General features: G+C 38.1%; 1 protein-coding gene and 1 long non-coding RNA gene across 2 annotated transcripts in view; one reads left to right on the forward strand and one right to left on the reverse strand.

Moving 5' to 3' along the window:
* Positions 1 to 249: 249 nt before the first annotated feature.
* On the reverse strand, positions 250 to 4,728 carry LOC103002547 (uncharacterized). Its single transcript, XR_450448.2, has 3 exons — positions 4,598 to 4,728; positions 3,948 to 4,084; positions 250 to 2,926 (listed from the first exon to the last, which is right to left on the reverse strand). It is a non-coding gene; the product is annotated as an uncharacterized LOC103002547 (long non-coding RNA).
* A 36-nt stretch (positions 4,729 to 4,764) lies between these two features.
* KPNA1 (karyopherin subunit alpha 1) overlaps positions 4,765 to 20,930 on the forward strand; it is a 74,856-nt gene continuing 58,690 nt past the window's right edge. Inside the window, exon 1 of the mRNA XM_057545705.1 lies at positions 4,765 to 4,932. The gene's annotated coding sequence lies outside the window, so the exon portion shown is untranslated. The remainder of the gene's footprint in view (positions 4,933 to 20,930) is intronic.

Below are 20,930 nucleotides of genomic sequence, written 5' to 3' on the forward strand. Positions count from 1 at the left end.
CTCAACGACTGTGTAATATTAATTACATATGGAAGGACAATGTAACTGATTATGAAGGTAAATAACAAAAACAGAGCATACTGTGCAATATGCAGAAAAGAGTTTGAGATGGGTATGGCGGAGAAGGGGACGTAAAAGCACATATGGAAAAAAAAAAAAAAAAGCACATATGGAGACTGAAATTTACAAGTCCAGGATGAGACAGACGAGTACTTCAAAATCAATCAAAAGTTTGTTTAATTTCTCCCAAAGACACCAATGCTCAGTTGAAAATAGTGGCTGCTGAATTATCTTGGGCGTATCACATGAACCAATATGCATTATTGTATCGTGCCTTTCATTGCTCTACCGAACAGAGTAAGGTTTTATTTCCTGATTCAGAAAATGTCTCCCCTAGCTCTTAAGGTAATTTGACTTGAAAAATGGAGTTTCAAATTGACTTCTTGATGTCTAAGATTTTAACGAAACCACAAACACATAAAACAAAGTGTGTTATATCTGTCCAAAGACAAAGTAGACTTGGCTTATTTATTTGCTTTCAGGGCAAATGTTAATTTTGACAAATTCTATTCACTCTCTAAACTTCTTATCAAAGAAAATGAAACGATCTCATCGGCTAAACATCTTATACAGAACACTGTTTAAAGAGGGGTGTGGTTTGCTTACCTGCGATACAGAAGTTTTCATAATGAAAGTGTTTGGGCATTTCAGTTTCCTCAAAATGTGCGGAAGCATTTAACGACATTTTTGACTATAGAAATGGCAGGAGACAGCTTCCTTAAACATGTACCTACAAGATGGCGATCATTGTTGCCAGCCATAGAAAAGACGTTATAATGTCAGCCTGCCATAAAATCATATTTTCAAAGCGTGGAACAAGAAGAATGTCCTGCTCCAATTTGGAAATACATTGAGGATGAGAACGGAGAGAAGAATTACAGTGAAACAGAAATAAACATGCTGGTTCTCCAAAACTGTCTGATAATCCTTGAAGAGGTCGTAAGAAGTCTAGAAAAGGATGAACCATCTGAATCTCAATTATTCAATGTTATATGCAGGTTGCGACAAAAACTTCAAACAGAAAAAAAAAGACTAATTTTTGGAAATAAGACTGTTTCAGAACTTAAAAAAAAATGTCCCTAGAAAAAAGTAACCAAATTAAACAGGACTTTCTGAATTTCTTCACTAAAACTGTAAATTTATTTGGAATCTAACTTCAATTTCACAAGTTCAAATTACCTCTATGCTTTAAAACCATTTTTGCTGGGGAAGAGAGGTTTAACTTATGATAACATACAATGTGCTTCAGAATGTTTTAAAAACAATGGGCATTTTAGATACAGAAATGGTTAATTTATATATGCAAAGGACCTGATTGACAAACAGTTGGTTTACCAAAGCAAGTCTGTAGATACAAAATGGGTGGACATTTTGGAGAACCAGAAACAAATTCCTACAAGTTTAAAAACCTGCTGCATTAGTAATTAAAATCCTAACTATTCGATGCTCAAACACTTTTGTTGAGGGAATGTTTAGCTTGATGTCATCTGTGCCAACAACAAGAATCAGTGCAATGCAGGCTGAGGAACAGAGCTGCAAGTCAAAACTAATTTTATATTTGGCTGTATTTGGTTTTACCATTACATAAAAGAAAAGATGTCTTAAAGGCTCCAGGCAGTTCAGAGAAATATTGATGAAAAAGGAAACAAAAAGAATAAAAAATATCCCACTGTATCATGGGACAGAAACACATCATTCTTTAAAACTGTAATAGGAGTAATATCTGTTTAACTAGTTCTACTGTATTTATACTCTCCTTCATAAAATTCCTAATTTATGTATCTTAATATACATATAGAATATAGAATAATATAGCCTACAAAATTTGAATATGTGATAAAGAGTTTAAGAAAGAGTTAAAATAAGTTGCTGAACCAGAGGACAGAAAGAAACATAAAAATATTATGCTGTATAGCACAGGGAGATCAGCTCGGTGCTTTGTGACCACCTAGAGGGGTGGGATAGAGAGAGTGGGAGGGAGACGCAAGAGGGAGGAGATATGGGAATGTATGTATATGTATAGCTGATTCACTTTGTTATACACAGAAACTAACACACCATTGTAAAGCAATTATAGTCCAATAAAGATGTTTAAATATATATATATATTATGCTATAAAAGGTTGTATTTTTCTCACAAATTATTTTCTTAATTAGTCCTTCTATTAATTATTATTAGTTGCCACTTTTAATGAGTCCTATTGCTATTGTAAGTAATAGCATTTATGCAACAGAAAAAAATACAAGGGAATACATCATTGCAAGTAAAAACTTATTTTTCGTGTTTTTATGTTAATATATGTGTCTAATTATTATGTATTTTCACACCCATCCATTTGGCAAAAATGAAAAAGACATTTCCAAATGTTAGCAAGGTTGTTTAGAAAAGAAAACCTTATCAGCTGCTTGTGGAGCATAAGCTGGCACAACCACTTTGTGAAATAATCTGGCAATATCTAGTATATTACTTTTCCATCGCTGTGGAACAAACTACCAGAAACCTAGTGTCTTAAAACACAGTTATTATCTCACAGTTTCTGTGGGCCAGGATTACGGGCACAGCTGAGCTGGTTCCTCTGCTCAGGGTCTCACAAAGCTGCAATCAAGGTGTAAGTCACGTTGTCTTCTCATCTGGAGGCTTGCCTGGGGAAGAATCCACTTCCAAGCCGTCTCAGGTTGCTGGCAGAATTCATTTCCTTGTGGTTGTAGGGCTGAGGGCCCTGGCTTCTTACTGGCTGTCAGTTGGAGGCTGCACCCAGGTGCTAGAAACCATCTGCAGTTCCCTGCCACGTGGCCCTCTCCATAGGCAGTTCTCAACATGAAAGCTCGCTTCTTCAAGGCCAGCAGGAGAGTGTCTAGCTCCGGTCTGCTAAGACAGAGACTTATAGTGAAATGTAATCATCCTTGCCATATTCTATTGGCCAGAAGTAAGTCAAAGCTCCCACCCACACTCAAGGGGTAGGGATTATACAGGGTAACAGCAAGGGGCAAAGATCATGGGGGCCATCTGAGAATTCTGCCTATCACATCTCGTAAGGTTAAAGATGCAATGTCTTAGGATCTAGCAGTTTCCCTGTACACACAAAGATACGTACAAGAACGTTCACAGCAGTGTTGTTTGTAATAGCAAAACTACTGTTCTATAATTTAAAATTAAAAAAAAATTTAATACAAAAAGATATAGTCAGAGAGACATTAGCTAACAAAACACCATGTATGGTATGATAACATTTTTCTAAAAGTAACACATATATAGGAATTCTGCTTCAGCAATGAGCTACTGTTGTTGTCTTGAACAAATCCTCCCACCACAGAGAATAGCCGGACAAAATATAGAAAACATTAAGGCACTAAAGAGCTACCACAGCAGTGAGAATCTGTGGGTCCAAGATCTGGAAGAAAAGAAAGGGAACCCGTGAGAGGTGAGCCTGATGTTTGCTGTTACTTTTCCACTTGAAGTGATTGCTAATTCTGAAAGCAGTGGCTGAAAAACTGAGTAGAGCTTTTGACTGTCTCATGGGGCTGAAGAGGTTGGGTCAAGGAAGAGAGGCCCTAGTAAATACCCAAGACTTTTGGTCCCTAACTAGGAGTAAGGGTGAACTGGAAAGAAACTAGTTTTCACAAACACTAAAGTCCAGCTCTGAATAATATTAGCTCCTGATTGGAATAAAGTGATCTGTCCTCAGCTTAGCTGCGGTCACGCACACTTGCCTCCAAGTCTCTCCCTTAGAACACATTCCCTTTCCCCAGTGCCCTTGCTCAAACTCAGCTCATCCTAGAAAACGCACCGTTAGTGGGGAATACTGACGTGGCAGAAAGAGATCCAGAACAAATGAACATCGCATAGCCTAGGATTCAGGCAGTGAGGTCCTCTCTCCCACACTTACGTTATAGAGCTACCCCATTTCTTTCACCTTGCTTCTCCGTGGGTGTTTAGATTGATTTGATAAACCTGGTCGCATGTGAGCCATTGTATTCTGTGACCTCTGCTTGTCTGGCTTCAGTCTTTCTTCTTTTGAAGCCACTGCTCAAAAAGAATTCGATTAAGCTCAAAGAGAATTCCATCAGATTTAACAGTAACAACTATTTGTCCCAAATTTTCGTTTGAGAGCATTTATTGAGAGTAAAGCAAGCATTTGTGTTTCATTTAATTTCTTAATGATTTTTGATACTGCTTATATACATTATGAGGCAAAGGGGACGGGAGAGAACTAAAAAAGGAAATACCCAGAAGTTTCTCAAACATGCTGCATGTGAATGCCTTAGACATGAAGCGGTGACTTATAACTCTTTTTTAGTAATCCCTCAGGCTTCATTCATTCCATTATTTATTCAGTAAACGTGTATTAGGTAACAACCCTGTCAGAGGCTATAGACAGAGGTGAGCAAGGATCGATCCGCCCTGGAAGAGCTTCGAAGACAAGTTTGTAGACATAACTTTTCAATTCAGCCTAAGAAGTACCGTTTCATTGTCACTCCAGCATGACTCTCTAACCTTTGCCACTAACTGCGAACCTTGTCAACCGGACCTCCTTACCGACTCCGGACTCTCCACTGGTTCCCGGCTAACCGCTAGCGCTTCGCGAGGAGGACGGTTGGAAGACTACATCTCCCGGCAGCCTCTGCAGCAGGGTGTGGAGAGGCGCGCGCAGGCGCGCGGGCCGGCCCCCGCGCGCAGGCGTACTGCGAACGCCGGCTGAGCTGGGTCTCGCTGTGCTGGGTGCGCGGCGGTGTCGGCGAGCGAGGCCTGGTGAGCACCGCCGAGGCGCGAGCTGGGTCTTCGAGGTTGTGTGCGGGAGAGGCACGGCAGGCGAGCGAGCGAGCCAGAGGCTCACCCCAGCAGTGGCACCGGGATCGGCTGCCTTGAGCTTGGTGAGTTCGGGGCCCCGGCGGCCCCCGGCCCCTCCCCCTCCCGCCGGGGGATCCGGTGGATCCGGTTGTGTGCGGGGGAGGCCCCGCGGTGAGGGCTGGCCGCCGGCCGTGCTCGAGCTCGGGTTCCGGGGCCTGGGCGCTCGCTGCGCGTCCGTGCGTCACGGGCCAGGCAGTCCCAACGGCCGCGCGGCCGGCGGAGAGGAGGGTGGGGGTGGGGGTGGGGAGCACTGGTTCGCCATCGGGAACGCCGGTGGAGGCGAGGCGAGGCGGGGCGGGGCGGCGCGGCAGCGGGGCTGGAAGCAGCGTCGGGGACTGCGGGGCGCCGAGGCAGCGGGGCGGAGAGGAGGGAGTGCGGAGCCAGCGCCGCGGCCCGGCGCGAGCGAGCCGGGGGTGTGGGTGGGCCGCGCAGAGTGCGGCGACTGAGGCAGGAAAGAGCAAGGGGTAGGGGGCGTGTAAAAATCCTAACCGAGGCTGGAGGGGACCGTCTCGGGAATTCATAAGTTACAGCCCGAGCCGGAGCCGGTGGCTTGGAAGCGCGGGTGGGGGGGCGGTGCGGGTGGAGACAGACGGAGGACTGCAGTTTACAGATGTCATAACAACATGGGCCTGAAGCGTCTGACAGGGGTGTGGTAATTATAGGAATGACAGAACTTCATCTGCACACAGCGTGTGTCAGTGGTGATGCGAGGGAAGCGGCGAGGTATTCGATTAAGCTCAAAATGGGAGGATGAAACTGAAGGATGACTGGAGTCTGGGAAGTCGTCATGAAGGAATGTCTTAGGTTTGAATGGAAGTATATTTAATGTTCCACTTTTAAGCTCACGATGTCAAAATAATTGATTTTTAAGGTTTAAATTCAGAATAAACAGTTGGGAAGTATTTTTTTTCTAAAACATACTATTAAATAACGTTTCTACCTTTTTCAAGCCTTTTTTCCTTTAGTGAGCACTTTCTTAAAAACCCCTATTCGCAGTAGTTGAGTAAGTTATTCCCCGCCCCGCCGCCCCCCCACGTTGCTTCAAGGCTCATTCTTGACATTGTTTTTTTCTTAACTTGTTCTTGCGTTTGTGATATTTTGAAAGTAATTCACAAGCTAGTCCCCCTCCATTTTAAAGATTGAAGAGATGAAATTTTAACTTTTCAAAGCAAAGGGAGAATGAACTCTAGTGTACTTTTACTGAAATAATTTATTCTTGGAAGGCACTTTTATGTGTAATACCGGATTTTAAGGTGGAGAACATGAGGAAAGGTAAAGGAATTAACATTTATTAAGCTCCTTTCCAGATATTGTGCTAGATACTTTTTGTACAGTAAAACGTTAATGCTTACAGTAACTCTGAAGTATATTTTTTCCTTTCCTACAGATTAAAGCTTCGAGGGTCAGAGAAGTTAGGTAACTTATCTAAGGTGTTCCGGCTCTTGTTAGAACCAGCCTTAGAACCAGAATCACTGCTAATTTAGGAATTATTTCTCCTCTCCTTTCATACTTCTTGGTTGTGTTTACTTTATTTGGTCCATTAATTCAGCGAATACTTGGAGTGTTCATAGGCCTTGAGACTGGGGATGTAGACATGATCAAGACACTTCTTTTTTTTTAAACATCTTTATTGGAATATAATTGCTTTACAATGGTGTGTTAGTTTCTGCTGTATAACAAAGTGAATCAGCTATATGTATACATATATCCCCACATCTCCTCCCTCTTGCGTCTCTCTCCCACCTTCCCTATCCCACCCCTCTAGGTGGACACAAAGCACCGAGCTGATCTCCCTGTGCTATGCAGCTGCTTCCCACTAGCTATGGGTTTTACATTTGGTAGTGTCTATATGTCCATGCCACTCTCTCACTTCATCCCAGCTTACCCTTCCCCCTCCCCGTGTCCTCAAGTCCATTCTCTACATCTGCATCTTTATTCCTGTCCTGCCCCTAGAAGACACTGTTCTTGTGTCATGGAATTTATAGTGTTGCAGGGAAGACTAACAAATAATGAGTAAAAATACTGACTGCATGACATTTTATCAGTCATAATTGAGCAGAAACTGTACTAAATAGCAAAGGAAGTTCAAATGGAATCAGACAACATAAGCCTTGAGGAGTGTACAGTCTAGTAGGGAAACAAAACATACATTTATAAAAACTTAGACTAAGCTAAATGATAGAAATTAACACTTCACCTGAAGTCAGTATACTTGCATTATGTTACTTTAGATCCTCATAGAAGTTTCTTCACAGAACTATGAATTAATAATATTTTGTACCTTGACTTTTATCTAGGATTGGAACATGAAAAAAGGCAACATGAAAGAACTCTTCATTGCTATCTAAGACACCGTTTCTAATTTATTTACTGATCCTTATAAAGTAGAAACCTTACAAATTCTTTTAACACCTCAGTGATAGGCCTTTTTTTCTTCCTTTGCTTTTTTTTTTTTAATTTAAACAAATGACTGCTTTTATTAGATCATTTGTATTTGTAAGCTATCCTGTTTCTCTTTGTACTTTGGCTATCAGGAGGCTCAGAGCTGTGTTCAGCTTTCATAGTTTTCATAATTTTCCTTAGCCTCAACTGTTATAAACTATACCAGGTAGTCTGGAATTACTGCTCTCAGTTGTTTCCTGGACTGTTTATTCTCTGTTGCTCTTGATTTTGTCTTTACGTTTTCCCTCTCGTTTGAAAGTAGGGATTATATATTATTTTTATCTCTAGTATTTTAGCATAGTGTTTGTTGAATTAATGGTAAAGTCTTGGTGATTTATGATTTAGTGTTTTTAAGTCTTGTCAGATTGTTTTTAGAAGTATGTATGCTTTGTATAAAATCAACTAAGACTTTTGGCCATGCAAGTAAAGGTGACTGACATAGTGATGATAAAGATAATTCCCTGTTAATCTCTTTGTTTTAAGGTTTCTGTACTTTGCAAGGTATTCTGAATTCAGCCATAATAATGGAAGAAAACATTGGAAATGGTAAACAATTCAATTAGCTGATTGGGGCTGATTTGCCTCTATTTTTGCTGCAGTGAGCAGGAGGTGGCCCCAGGACAGTGAGGGACCAGATAGGACCTTCATTAGGAAATTTTAAGTCCTTGCAGTGGAAGAGCAGGGATGAAGACTCGTGGAACGTACAGTTTTTTGTTTGTTTGTTTTTAAAGATGATAACGACCCTACACGACAGACCTTAGTGACAAAATGGTTCTGATCTAGTGTAGTAGACTAATTGGGACAGTTCTTGAAAGCAGGCAATAATCCAAAATGTGGATAATGGGGATAATCTCCTTCACATAACAAGAATAATGCTGCTCTTCATATACAAAGATAAGTCTGCTTACTCATCATGATTGATTTTTCAGCATGAGGAGGGATATGTGCTGAGTTGCCCATGAGTCTCCGTATTCTGTGACCAGCAAGGCAGCTTGGGGTCAAAATGGGGGTGTTTAGCTAGGGAGCAGAAAGACAAGCAAAAAGTACTAACATCTATTGATGGCTCAAGCACTGCATCAGGTGTTTTCACTTAATTACCGTTGCAAAACCACTTTGAGAAAGTGGCTACACGTACAGGATGGTTAGGTAACTTGCCTTACTTCACAGAATAAGTGGTGGAGCTGGTATTCAATCACAGGGCTATTTGTACTATGTTCACATCAGTCATTAAAGCTTGATTTTTGTCTTGGTTTGCAGTGCAGTCTCCAGCAGAACAAACTAGATGCAGTTTGTTTAACATCATGAAATGACATTGTGAAGATCTAATTTACTAAAAGCTGAAGGGCTATTGGAGATCCTTGCTTTACTGCCATTAAAAAATACAATTTTTAAATTAGAATATTCTCTGAAAACAACTGTCCCCTGTCCTAGCCTCTGCACTTTAGAGGCCACCAATTTCTTTCTTTTAGCTGTTTCCTCTTTCATATTTATAAATAACTTGCTTCTATTGCTATTTCTTGATACAGCAGTTTTAGACATTATCTATTGACTTACCTCCACATTTACACACTGCCTCTCCCATCCTTTTAATATAGTTATCACAGGTGTTTATTAAGTCAACGTTCAGTTATAACTATGTAAATGTTTATAGCTGAACCATGTAGTATATTATGATATCATTTCTTCTCTTAACCAATTTTTGTTTTTCCAGGAGTAATACTTTTTTTTCCCACTTCCGTTTCCATGAGATAGCTGTCCTGGAACCTTTTGTCCTTTTAATGCAATCTGGACTGGTTACTTTCTAGGTCTACTTCACAGCTGTTATCCTGGAACTTTTCTTTATGTCGCCCTTAAAATTCTCTTTGCCCTTCTCCTGTATTGGATCTCCTGTTTCCCGTATTTTCTTAACTTACAGAGAAAGGGTACCTGGGAAGCGAAAACTTTCTGTGATCTTGCATGATTGAAAAAAATCTATATTCTACCTTAACATTTCATCAGTAATCTGGCTGGGTATAAAAACCTAGGCTTAAAAAGTTTGGAAGTCATAGCTCCATTGTTTTCTGCGTTCTGCGTTCTAATGTTGCTGTTGAAGTCCAAAGGCGTTCTCATTCTTCATTTGTATGTGACCTTCCCTGTCTTTTCTCCAATCTCCAGAAGCTTTTAGGGTATTATTTTTAACCCCTGAAATTCCATAATGTCCCTAGATTTGATTGTTTGTTTGTTTTTTTTTCATTTAAGGGCACTGGATGGACCCTTACAAGCTGGGGATTTGTGTCCTTTAGTTTTGGGAAATTTATTTATTAATTATTATTATTATTGGGGCCTTAGGTAAAAAGAGTTTTAGAGTTAATTATGCTTCCCAGTTCTTGACACTATCATCAAACTATACAGGGTCCTTTAAATTTTTCTCTTTCATTTCTGAGCCCTACTTCCATTACCCTTTCTAGTAGGCACCCACTGCATTGTGGCTGATACATTCCTTGATTATATGTGAATCATTGTGAAATATGTAGTGCGTTTTGTGTATTTAGTTTATATATTGTGTTATAGACTTTGTTCTGTTTCTTACTCTTTTTACTCAGCATTGTTTGGAGACCTTTTCTGTTTCGTTGTGTGTACATATAGTTGTGTATAATGTAGAATTCCATAATGTGCATCTACCACATTTTACTTTTTATTCCCTAATCACTGACACCTGAGTTGCCTCTCTGGCATCACAAGTACACTGTGGTAAATATACTCTTACTTGTACATCCTTGTGGACCTGTGTGAGAAGTTCTCTGGGATGTATGCCCGGGAGTGGGTTTCCTGGGTCATAGAATAGGAGAACTAGTTTATGTGCCTGCTAGCAGTGAGGAGTTTTCTTGTTTGCCCCCATCTTTGACAGTACTTGGTTTTATCCAACTTCTTAATTTTTGCTAGTCGGGTATAAAGTGGTATCTCATTGTTTTAATTTACATTCTCTGATAATTAATGAATTCGAGCGTCTCTTGTATCCATTCAGGTTTTCCCTTTTGTTAATTGTCTGTTTTGTCCTTTGTCTATCTTTCCTTTCCGGTCCCTGTCTTTTTTTGTTTGTTTGTTTGTTTTGGCCGTGCTGTGCTGCGCAGCTTGTGGGATCTCAGTTCCCTGACCAGGGATTGAACCCAGGCCACAACAGTGAAAGCCCGGAATCCTAACCACTAGGCCACCAGGGAACTCCTCCTGTCTTTTTTTTTGGTTTGCAGGAGTTCCTTGTGGAGGTCTGTTGGTTTTAGGATTGGAAAATATCTTTTATAGGCCTGTCATCTTTCTGTTAGTTTTGTCCATGGTGTCTTTCATTGAATGAATACTCTAAATTTAATGCATTGTTTCTTTGATAATCTCTTTTTCATTTGATTTTTTTGTCTTTCTTGGAATTTGTATTATTTGGGTATTAGAATTCTTAGGTGGTTCTTTTAATTTTCTTTTCCTTCCTGTTTTCCATCACTTAGTCTTTTTGTTCTGTTTCCTGAGAGATTTCTTTAATGTTATCTTACAGCCCTTCTATTGAATTTTTAATTCCTATCCATATTTTAATTTCTTAGAGCTCATTCTTATGATATCTATATATTATTTTATAGACACTATAGTCCTCTTGAGGACAGTATTAATGATAGTTTTTTTTTTTTTTTTAAAGTTTTGTACCCCCTCATTGCTCTGTTTCTTCAAAGTTCCTTTGTTTCCATTGCAGTCTTTCTCTGTAGAGGCTTTCCCTGGATGTCTGGTAAACTTACGGTTGTCCATTCCTATTTAAGAGTGAAGTGCTAAAAACTGAATTGGAAACTATAGGTGTGGCTTGTTAAAAGGGTGGACAGGGTATCTGGTGGCCATTTATGGGGGGAGGGAACTCTCATAGTTCTTTTCTCTTGGGCTTGTCAATTTCCTTGAGAAAGAGAGCCTCCAACTAACAACATTGTAAATCAACTATGCTTCAATAAAATTAAAAAAAAAAAAGTAAAAGAGAGCCTCCAGTCTTGCCTGGAGGATATACACCTGGATGCCATGTTCTGAGAACTCATCTTAGAAAAGAAGCTGGCGTTCTCACTGTTAATTGTGTTCATGTAATCCTGTCTTTTGTATAGCACATCACCTACACTGGAGTCCCTCATTTTAGAGTCTTTCTAGTTTAGTTTCTTCAGAGTAATGCTCTCAACATCCATAGGGGCTTGGGGATGGACTGTTGCCTGGCTGTGCACAACGGAGGAGGAAGTCTGAATGTGATGACTGTTTTGTAGACTTTCAACTAATCTTCTAGTTTTTAGTCCTGTTCCTCACTCTACATTCAGAGATGCCTGGGGTGGGGTGGGGTGGGGGGGGTGCTCCTGTCTATGAAGCCTCCTGCTTGTGGGCAGTGTGAATCAGCTTCTGTACAGGTGCTTAGGCTTCAGAGTTCTCCACTTCACTAGTAAAATATCATTAGACCATCTTTTTTAAAAATTTATTTATTTGGCTACGTTGGGTCTTAGTTGCGGCACATGGGATCTTTGCTGCAGCGTGCGGGATCTTTCCTTGCAGTGAGCGGGCTCCAGAACGCACGGGCTCAGTAGTTGTGGCATGCGGGCTTCGTTTCCCTGCGGCATGTGGGATCTTAGTGCCCCGACCAGGGATCGAACCCGTGTTCCCTGCATTGCAAGATGGATTCTTTTTTTTTTTTTTTTTAAAGATTTATTTTTTTATTGATTAATTGATTGATTGATTGATTGCTATGTTGGGTCTTCGTTTCTGTGCTAGGGCCTTCTCTAGTTGTGGCAAGCGGGGGCCACTCCTCATCACGGTGCGCGGGCCTCTCACCATCGCGGCCCCTCCTGTTGCGGAGCACAGCTCCAGACGCGCAGGCTCAGTAATTGTGGCTCACGGGCCCAGCCGCTCTGCGGCATGTGGGATCTTCCCAGACCAGGGCTCGAACCCGCGTCCCCTGCATTAGCAGGCAGACTCCCAACCACTGCGCCACTAGGGAAGCCCGCAAGATGGATTCTTAACCACTGGACCACCAGGGAAGTCCCAGGGCCATCTGTTTTAAGGCTTCTAAAAAGTTTTTGACATCTCATCTGTCACCTCTGATTCTCTCCTTTTGTGTTCTATCTTTGTAGTTCATCCTTTTTTTAAAAAAGTTATAATTTTGGTATGGATTAATCTACCAAATCCATCATTTTATTTCTTTACGTGAACTCTTTATTTCTGGTCTGTTCATTCTTTCCATGGCATTTGAGTGTTGTACGCTCAGTACTTTGTTTAGTATTGAAGATTAAAATTAAATTTCTGAGCTTTAAGTTGTTAATATGTTTTGGGAGGAAAGCACATACATCCTGTAGGTGCTAAATCTTAATGTAAAACATTAAAACCTTTATAAGTGTACATGTAATAGATATATTAGATTCAGTAATGAATATGAATTGGATAAAGGCAAGTTTGCGCTTTTTTTTTTTCCCCATGAAGGAGTCCTTTATGCCATTTTTGGGGAAAGATTTCTCTCTAAAAATATCCAGCTATAAGGGGGAAGTAGTTTTTCCCTTTCATAAAGACCTGAAGTATTCAATTAGAACTTTGATGAAATAACAGCATGTTGAGTTGATAAAATTCTAGCCAAAAGTAAAGAAATTTAAGGTTTTAGTTAGGCTGGGAAGTCTCATTGTAGTAAATATAATATATGCTTCCAGCTTTACTTTTTGAAAGTTTTTCTCATTGTATAAGTAGTATATTGCTTACTGTAGAAAATTTGGAAGATAAAGAAGAATATTAATTTCCACTTAAGATTTTTGTATTCTAAGTTATAAAATATTTTTAAAAGTATAGAGAATAGTATAAATTGGGGTTTTGTTCCTACCACCCCGATTTTTCATGTGTTAATGTTCTGTTTTTCTTAATTCGCAGTATGTTATGATTATGTCCCATAGCCAAGCCCCCGTTTTGGAATTTTTTTTTTTTTTTTTTTTTTTTTTTATTAGTTATTTCTGAGATATACATTTTTTTTTTTTTTTTTTTCATCTCACTTCCCTGTTTAATGGGATCACTTGACTGTTTTGAAGGGAACATAGCAGGTGTTCTTTTTTTTTTTTTCAAACATCTTTATTGAAGTATAATTGCCTTACAATAGTGTGTTAGCATCTGCTTTATAACAAAGTGAATCTGTTATACATATACAATATGTTCCCATTTCTCTTCCCTCTTGCATCTCCCTCCCTCCCACCCTCCCCATCCCACCCCTCTAGGTGGTCACAAAGCACCGAGCTGATCTCCCTGTGCTATGGAATTTTTAGGTTTACAGTTTTCGCTGTAACGGTCATGCTGCTGTGAATATTCTTCTACATGCTGCTGATTTTATTGCCTTAGTGTACATTCCAAAAGTGGAATTACTGAATCTTGGGGTGTGAATTCTCCAAATCTTTGGTAAATATTTTCCTTTAAATGTTTGGATATTGAGAATGTCTCTGGGGAACCTTGCATGTTGGGAACCCGTAGATACTGGAAGGTGAGGTCAGAATTCAGGGTCAAAGGTTATAGTAAACGTCTCAGTGGAAGAAGGTCTGAAGCTGGGACATGAAAGAAAGTAGGGATTTCTATTAGGTTAATGGAGTTAGAGCTATGAGATGTAATCAGAGGTGAGCACCTACGAATCATATCTGTAGCGTTGACTTCTCACAGAGGAGGCTTATTGCAGGGTTTTTCAAACCTTGCCTCCATTGAACGCAAGAATGTTGTCACTAAAATAAAGGTACTCTAATAATTTTACTGGGAAGAAATGGGTAGGATATTTTAAATTTCCTTTTTCTTTCCTAATTTTTATTAAAATATTTTAAAGGGACCCACTACTACTTGACTAGAAGTTAACAGTAGATGAGTAATTAATATTTACAAATGGGAGAGCATGTGCTCTGGGGTGCAGGCTCACACCTCTCCATTCTCTAATGAAAAAATAGGTTCAAAAAATATTCACAACTGAACTGAAAATTTTTTATACTTAAAATTCATTTATGCTTAAATTTATAAACCTGTAACTTGCTTTTTTTGTAGTCATACTTTCTTGTGGTTTTTGGTTTTTTTAATATTAAATACACATCATGTTTTCTAATAAAATTATACTCAATTTATATGATGGAATTAAGTATACTAACATTTTATAGTGTTGCACAAAGAATATTGTGAATGTTAAATATTCACAATGGTTAGGGGCTTACTGACTGCTTGGATTGACTCAGCACACTGAATATATATACCATCTTGAATATAATAAAAATATAAAAAGATCTACACTCAGTGTGTTTTGGGTATAGATTGATGAAGAATGGAAAGAGTATCAAAGCGAAGGGAACTTGTAGGACAAAGAAGTTCAGATTTGATCTAAGTAGTGCTAAAAACTCATTTTAGGTCCTTAGGCATTGAAGTTATATAGTGAAAAAGGTGTTGAGATTAGTCTGAGAGCTGTGTGAAGGATGAATTGAAGAGCAAAGAGACTGAGGTTAAGGAAGGGTGGTTAGAGCTGTTGCAGTTATCTAGCTGTAGGATGACAGGGACCTGGATCAGACTGGTGGCAGTGTGAATAGATAGGAATAGATAAAATCATTCTGGATGGAATAGTAAGCAAAATTTGATAATTTTAACTAAATAGACATGAAGGGGAAATTGGGAGATTTCATTTTGGAAGAGTAGAGTACATTTCTATTTTACCACCAGTATTGCATCTTGTTTTTAACTTTATTGCTTTTTTGGCTTTATTTCCCTAGAAAACAAGAGGAAAATGGGGCATAATGGCTTTAATTTTAAAGGCTTCTGCTTCCTGAGAGAGTGAAAAGTTATTGACAATAACTTAAGTTTTTCAATTAATCACTTAGGTGATAATATCCTAAAAATATTTGTTTAGGATAAATATAATTTTCTCATACTATTACATGTTTTTTTAAAATCATAAACCTCTATAGATTTTATTTCATTTGTTATCTAAGCTCTCTTCAATCCAACTTAAGCCTACATTTCAGCTGTATTTTGCATTATTTTCTGATAAAACTTTTGCTCTGCTATAGTGATTTTCAGTTGCATGCAGATGCATCTCAGAATTCACTTGGGAATCTTTAAAAGAAAAAACAACACTAGAGACCTCGTGTTTGCCTCAGACCTATTAATCAAACTCTTTGGAAGGACAGTTGAGGTGTCTGTTTTTCAAAAAGCTCTCCCACTTGGCAAATATAATCTCTTTCTCCTGCTAAGAGGGGAACCCGGTCTCATTTATGAATATCAGAGAAGAAATCTTTGATTTTTTTTTTTAAATATTGACTTTGTTTGTTAGAGCAATTTTAGGTTCACAGCAAAATTGAATGGAAACTGCTGTGTTCCCATCTACTCCCTACCCCTGTACACCCAGTGCCCCCACCATTGACATTTCCACCAGAGTGGTACATTTCTTATAATCCAACCAACACTGACACATCATTATCACCCAAAGCCCATAGTTTACATTTGGGTTCATTCTTGGAGTTGTACATTCATTCTGTGGGTTTTGACAAATGTATACTGACATGTATCGGCCATTATAGTCCAACAGAATAGTTTCACTGCCTCCAAAATCCTCTGTGCTCTGCTATTCATCCCTTAAACCCCTGGCAACCGCTGATCTTTTAACTCTCCATAGTTTTGCCTCTTCCAGAATGTCATAAAATTGGAATCATGTGACAAATACAATATCCACCCCTACCCCCAAAGAGGAGGGTATTTTATTAAATAATCAATCTTATGTATGGATAGTGATTTAGAAATTTTTAAGAAAACTAACAGAATTAAAAAGAATGATACACTGTGACTATTAAAAAAAGTAAAGCCAGATAAGGACAGTATAAGAAAAAAAATACAGGCCATTATCCTCGAGGAACACATATGCAAAAATCTCCACAATGAGATATCACCTCACACTGGTCAGAATGGCCATCATCAAAAAATCTACAAACAATAAATGCTGAAGAGGGTGTGGAGAAAAGGGAATCCTCTTGCACTGTTGGTGGGAATGTAAATTGATACAGCCACTATGGAGAACACTATGGAGGTTCCTTAAAAAACTAAAAATAGAACTACCATACGACCCAACAATCCCACTACTGGGCATATATGCTGAGAAAACCATAATTCAAAAAGAGTCATGTACCACATTGTTCATTGCAGCTCTATTTACAACAGCCAGGACATGGAAGCAACCTAAGTGTCCATCGACAGATGAATGGATAAAGAAGATGTGGCACATATGTACAATGGAATATTACTCAGCCATAAAAAGAAATGAAATGGAGGTATTTGTAGTGAGGTGGATGGACCTAGAGTCTGTAATACAGAGTGAAGTAAGTCAGAAAGAGAAAAACAAATACCGTATGCTAACACATATATATGGAATCTAAAAAAAAAAAAGAAGAAGAAGGTCATGAAGAACCTAGGGGCAGGACAGGAATAAAGACGCAGACCTACTAGAGAATGGACTTGAGGATACGGGGAGGGGGAAGGGTAAGCTGGGACAAAGTGAGAGAGAGTGGCATGGACATACATACACTACCAAATGTAAAATAGATAGCTAATGGGAAGCAGCCGCATAGCACAGGGAGATCAGCTCCCTGCTTTGTGACCACCTAGAGGGTTGGGAAAGGGAGGGTGGGAGGGAGGGAGACTGCAAGAGGGAAGAGATATTCGGATATATGTATATGTATAGCTGATTCACTTTGTTATAAAGCAGAAACTAACACACCATTGTAAAGCAATTATATTCCAATAAAGATGTTAGAAAAAAAAAAAGTCATACGCAATGAGGCAAGTGGGATTTATCCTTGGGGTACAAGGATGGCTCAACATTCAAATCAATAAATGTGATACACTACATGAACAGAACGAAGGATAAATGTCATGATCATCTCAATAGATGCAGAAAAAGCATCTGACAAAAATTCAACATCCTTTCATGATAAAAACTCTCAACAAATTAGGTGTAGTAGGAATGTATGTTAACATAATAAAGGCCATATCTGAGAAGCCCACAGATCTTTTATCAAAAAGACAGAAGATAATAAGTGCTGACAAAGATATGAAGAAAAGGGATCTCTCTTGTACTGTTGGTGGGAATGTTAATTAGTGCAGCTTACTATGGAAAACAGTATGAACTTTTGTCAAATAATTAAAATTAGAACTGCTGTATGATACAGCTCTTCCACTTTTGGCCGTATATCCAAAGGAAATCAGTTATCTCATAGAGAGAGTTGCACTCCCATGTCATTGCAACATTATTCACGATATAACAAAGACAAGGAAATAATCTAAGTGTCTATAGATGGATGGAAGGGTAAAGAAAATGTGGCATAAATGTAAAATAGAGTATTATTCAGCCATAGAAATACGAAAATCCTGCCTTTTTAACAGTATAAATAGACCTCGAGGTCACTATGGTAGGTGATAAATCAGACAGAGAAAAATACTGTATGATCTCACTTATATGTGGAACATAAAAGAGTTGAACTCACAGAAGCAAAGAGTAGAATGGTGGGTGCCAGAGACTGAGGGGGAGGAAAACTGAGATGTGAAAGGGTACGTACTTTCAGTTATAAAATGAGTAAGTTCTGGGGGTCTAATGTGCATCGTGGACACTATAACAAATAATACCGTATTGTATATTTGAAGTTTTCTAAGAGAATATATTTTAAGTGTTCACACCACAAAAAAGAGAAGACTATGTGATGTTATAGATAATTTAAATAGCTTGATTATGGTAATCATTTCACAATGTATACGTATATCAAATCATCACATTATATACCTTAAATATGTACAGTTTTTATTTGTCCATTGTATTTGAATAAAGCTGGGAAAAACACAACAAAAATGGTGTTGATACACTTGAACATGCATATGCAAAAGACTGAAACTTGACCCAAACCTCACACCTTAAACAAAAATTAATTCAAAATAGCTCGTAGATGTACATGTAAAATGTTAAGGCCGTAAAACTTTTAGAGGAAAATGTAGGAGAAAATATTGATGACCTGAGTTAGAAAAGAGTTTTCAGATGTGACACCAAAAGCATAAAAGATAAATAAAAATAATAAATCGGACTTTATCAAAATTAAAATATTTAATTTGTGAAAGATATTATGAAGAGAATGAAGAGGCAAGCTATAGGCTGCAAGAATATTTAAAAATCACTTATCTCATAATGTACTTATATTCAGAATATATAAGAACTCTCAAAACTCACCAATAAGAAAACAATCAAAAAGTAGGCGAAAGGATTGAACAAATGTTTAACCAAAGAAAATATATGGGTGACAAATAAGCACATAAAAAGATGTTCATCATCATTAGCCATCAGCGAAATGGAAATTAAAGCCGCAAGATACCATTATACAACCTGTTAGAATGGCTAAAATAAAAATACCAAATGCTGCTGAGGATGCAGAGAGGCTGGAAATCCCATGCATTACTGGTAGAAATGCAAAAGAGTATAGACAATCTGAAAACAATTTGGCAGGTTTTTAAAAAAATATCAATTTAAAACATATATTTGCCGTGTGGCTGAGGCATGCCACTCCTGCTTAGGCTATGATAATTCATCTTCATACAACAACCTGGACATCAATGTTCATATCTTCTCTACTTATGATATCCAAAAAAAGGTCCAAGTCTACAATAGAAAACTACTTTGCAATAAAAGGGAATAGATTATTAACATGAAACAACTTGGCATTTTTCTGAGGGAAAGAAGTCAGTCTTAAAAAGTTATATACTGTTTGATTCCATTAGTACGATGATCTCAAAAAGACAAAGCTGTAGTGATGGAAAAAAGATCCATGGTTGCTGGGAGTTAAAGGTTGGGGAGAGTGTGACTACAAAATTATATCACAAGGGAGTTTTCTGAGGTGATGGAACAGTTGTATCTTCATTGTGGTGATGGCTGAACAAATTTATACATGTGTTAAATTTATAGAACTGTATACAAAACGAGTCAATTTTAATGTATATTAATTAAATAAAATTTAAAATAATGTAAAACAAAAAAAAGATAACTAACAGATAGAGTTAAAAAGAATGATACACTGTGACCAAGTGTGTTTATTCCAAGAGTCAAAAATCATTGACTATTAAGTGTATTAATATATCACCATATTTAATATGTCAAAGGGGATAAACAGTGACCATTTTAATAACTGCCAAAAAGGCATTTGATCTAATTCAACACACATTTCAGGTTTTTAAAACTTCAGTAAAATAGATATGGATGGGTGGTACTTAGATGTGATTTAAAAAATATATATATATCTCAATACTATGACACGACTGGAGCTATAATAAATTGGTGATAGGAATGCATGATGTTACAGCCACTTTGGAAAACAGTTGGACAATTTCTTGTAAAGTTAAACATGTACTTACTATATGACCCAGCAGTCTCACTCTTAGGTTTTTACCCAAGAAAAATGAAATCATTTATCTAAACAAATGCCATATGTGAATGTTTATAGTAGCTTATTCATAATCACCCAAAACTGCAAACAATCTGGATGTCCATCAGCTGTTAAATAGATAAACAAATTGTGGAATACAATAGAATACAGTTCAGCAATGAAAGGAATCAGTTACTGATAAATGCAACAGTATGGAGGACTCTCAAATAGTTAATACTGAGTGAAAGAAGCCACACACAGAAAGCTACCTGTTGTATGGCTCCATTTGTTTGACATTCTGGAGAATGCAAAATTATAGGGACCGATTGCCTGGGATTGGGGCAAGTGGATTTACTAGAAAGGGGCCTGACAGAGTTTTTTGTAGTGAGGAAAATGTCTATCTTAATTGTGATATTTACTTAAATGGCAAATTTTACTCTATGTGAATTATACCTCAGTAAACATGACCTTTTGAAAAACCCCCAGTATAAAGAGTGTCAGCTGAAGTATCAGAAACAGAATTCAGTAGCTGATTTAATTCAGTGGCTGGCTTTAAAAAATTAACATATAGTAATGAATAATTTTCCTATAAACAATAGCCAGTTAGAATATAACGGAAGGAAGCATCACATTTATCATTGTAACAAAAGAGATAAATGGAAATACGTATTTAATTTGTGACCAAGGAGATACAGTATTGTAAAGAAGTTTCCTTAATCTGTGAATTGAATGCTATCTGAATATCAAAGGTTTTCTTTTTTCCCCCTCTTAAGACTGGAAGGATTATCTGGACCAAGGGTTCTCATTTTCTGGTCTCAGAACTTTACACTTATTGAGGACCCTGAAAAACCTTTATGTTACTGTGTATCTGCAAAATTACTGCATTAGAAATAAAAACAAAATTTTAAAACACAGGAATACACAGCAAACATCCCATTAGGCACCAGAGTGATGATGCCATCACATCACCACGCCTCTGAAAAACTTATGAGTGAAAATGAAAAAAGCATATAACTAAGAGTATTATGAAAACAGTGTTCATGAGAAGCATTTTTTTCACATATCACATTGTCAAATATGGAAAACTTTGATTCAGTCGTGGGTTAGTGATGATGGTGATGGGGAACTGTTAACACTCATATTCACTGGTACATTGG

The sequence above is a fragment of the Balaenoptera acutorostrata genome, chromosome 4 (assembly GCF_949987535.1).
Source record: "Balaenoptera acutorostrata chromosome 4, mBalAcu1.1, whole genome shotgun sequence".
NCBI classification, from domain to species: Eukaryota; Metazoa; Chordata; class Mammalia; order Artiodactyla; family Balaenopteridae; genus Balaenoptera; species Balaenoptera acutorostrata.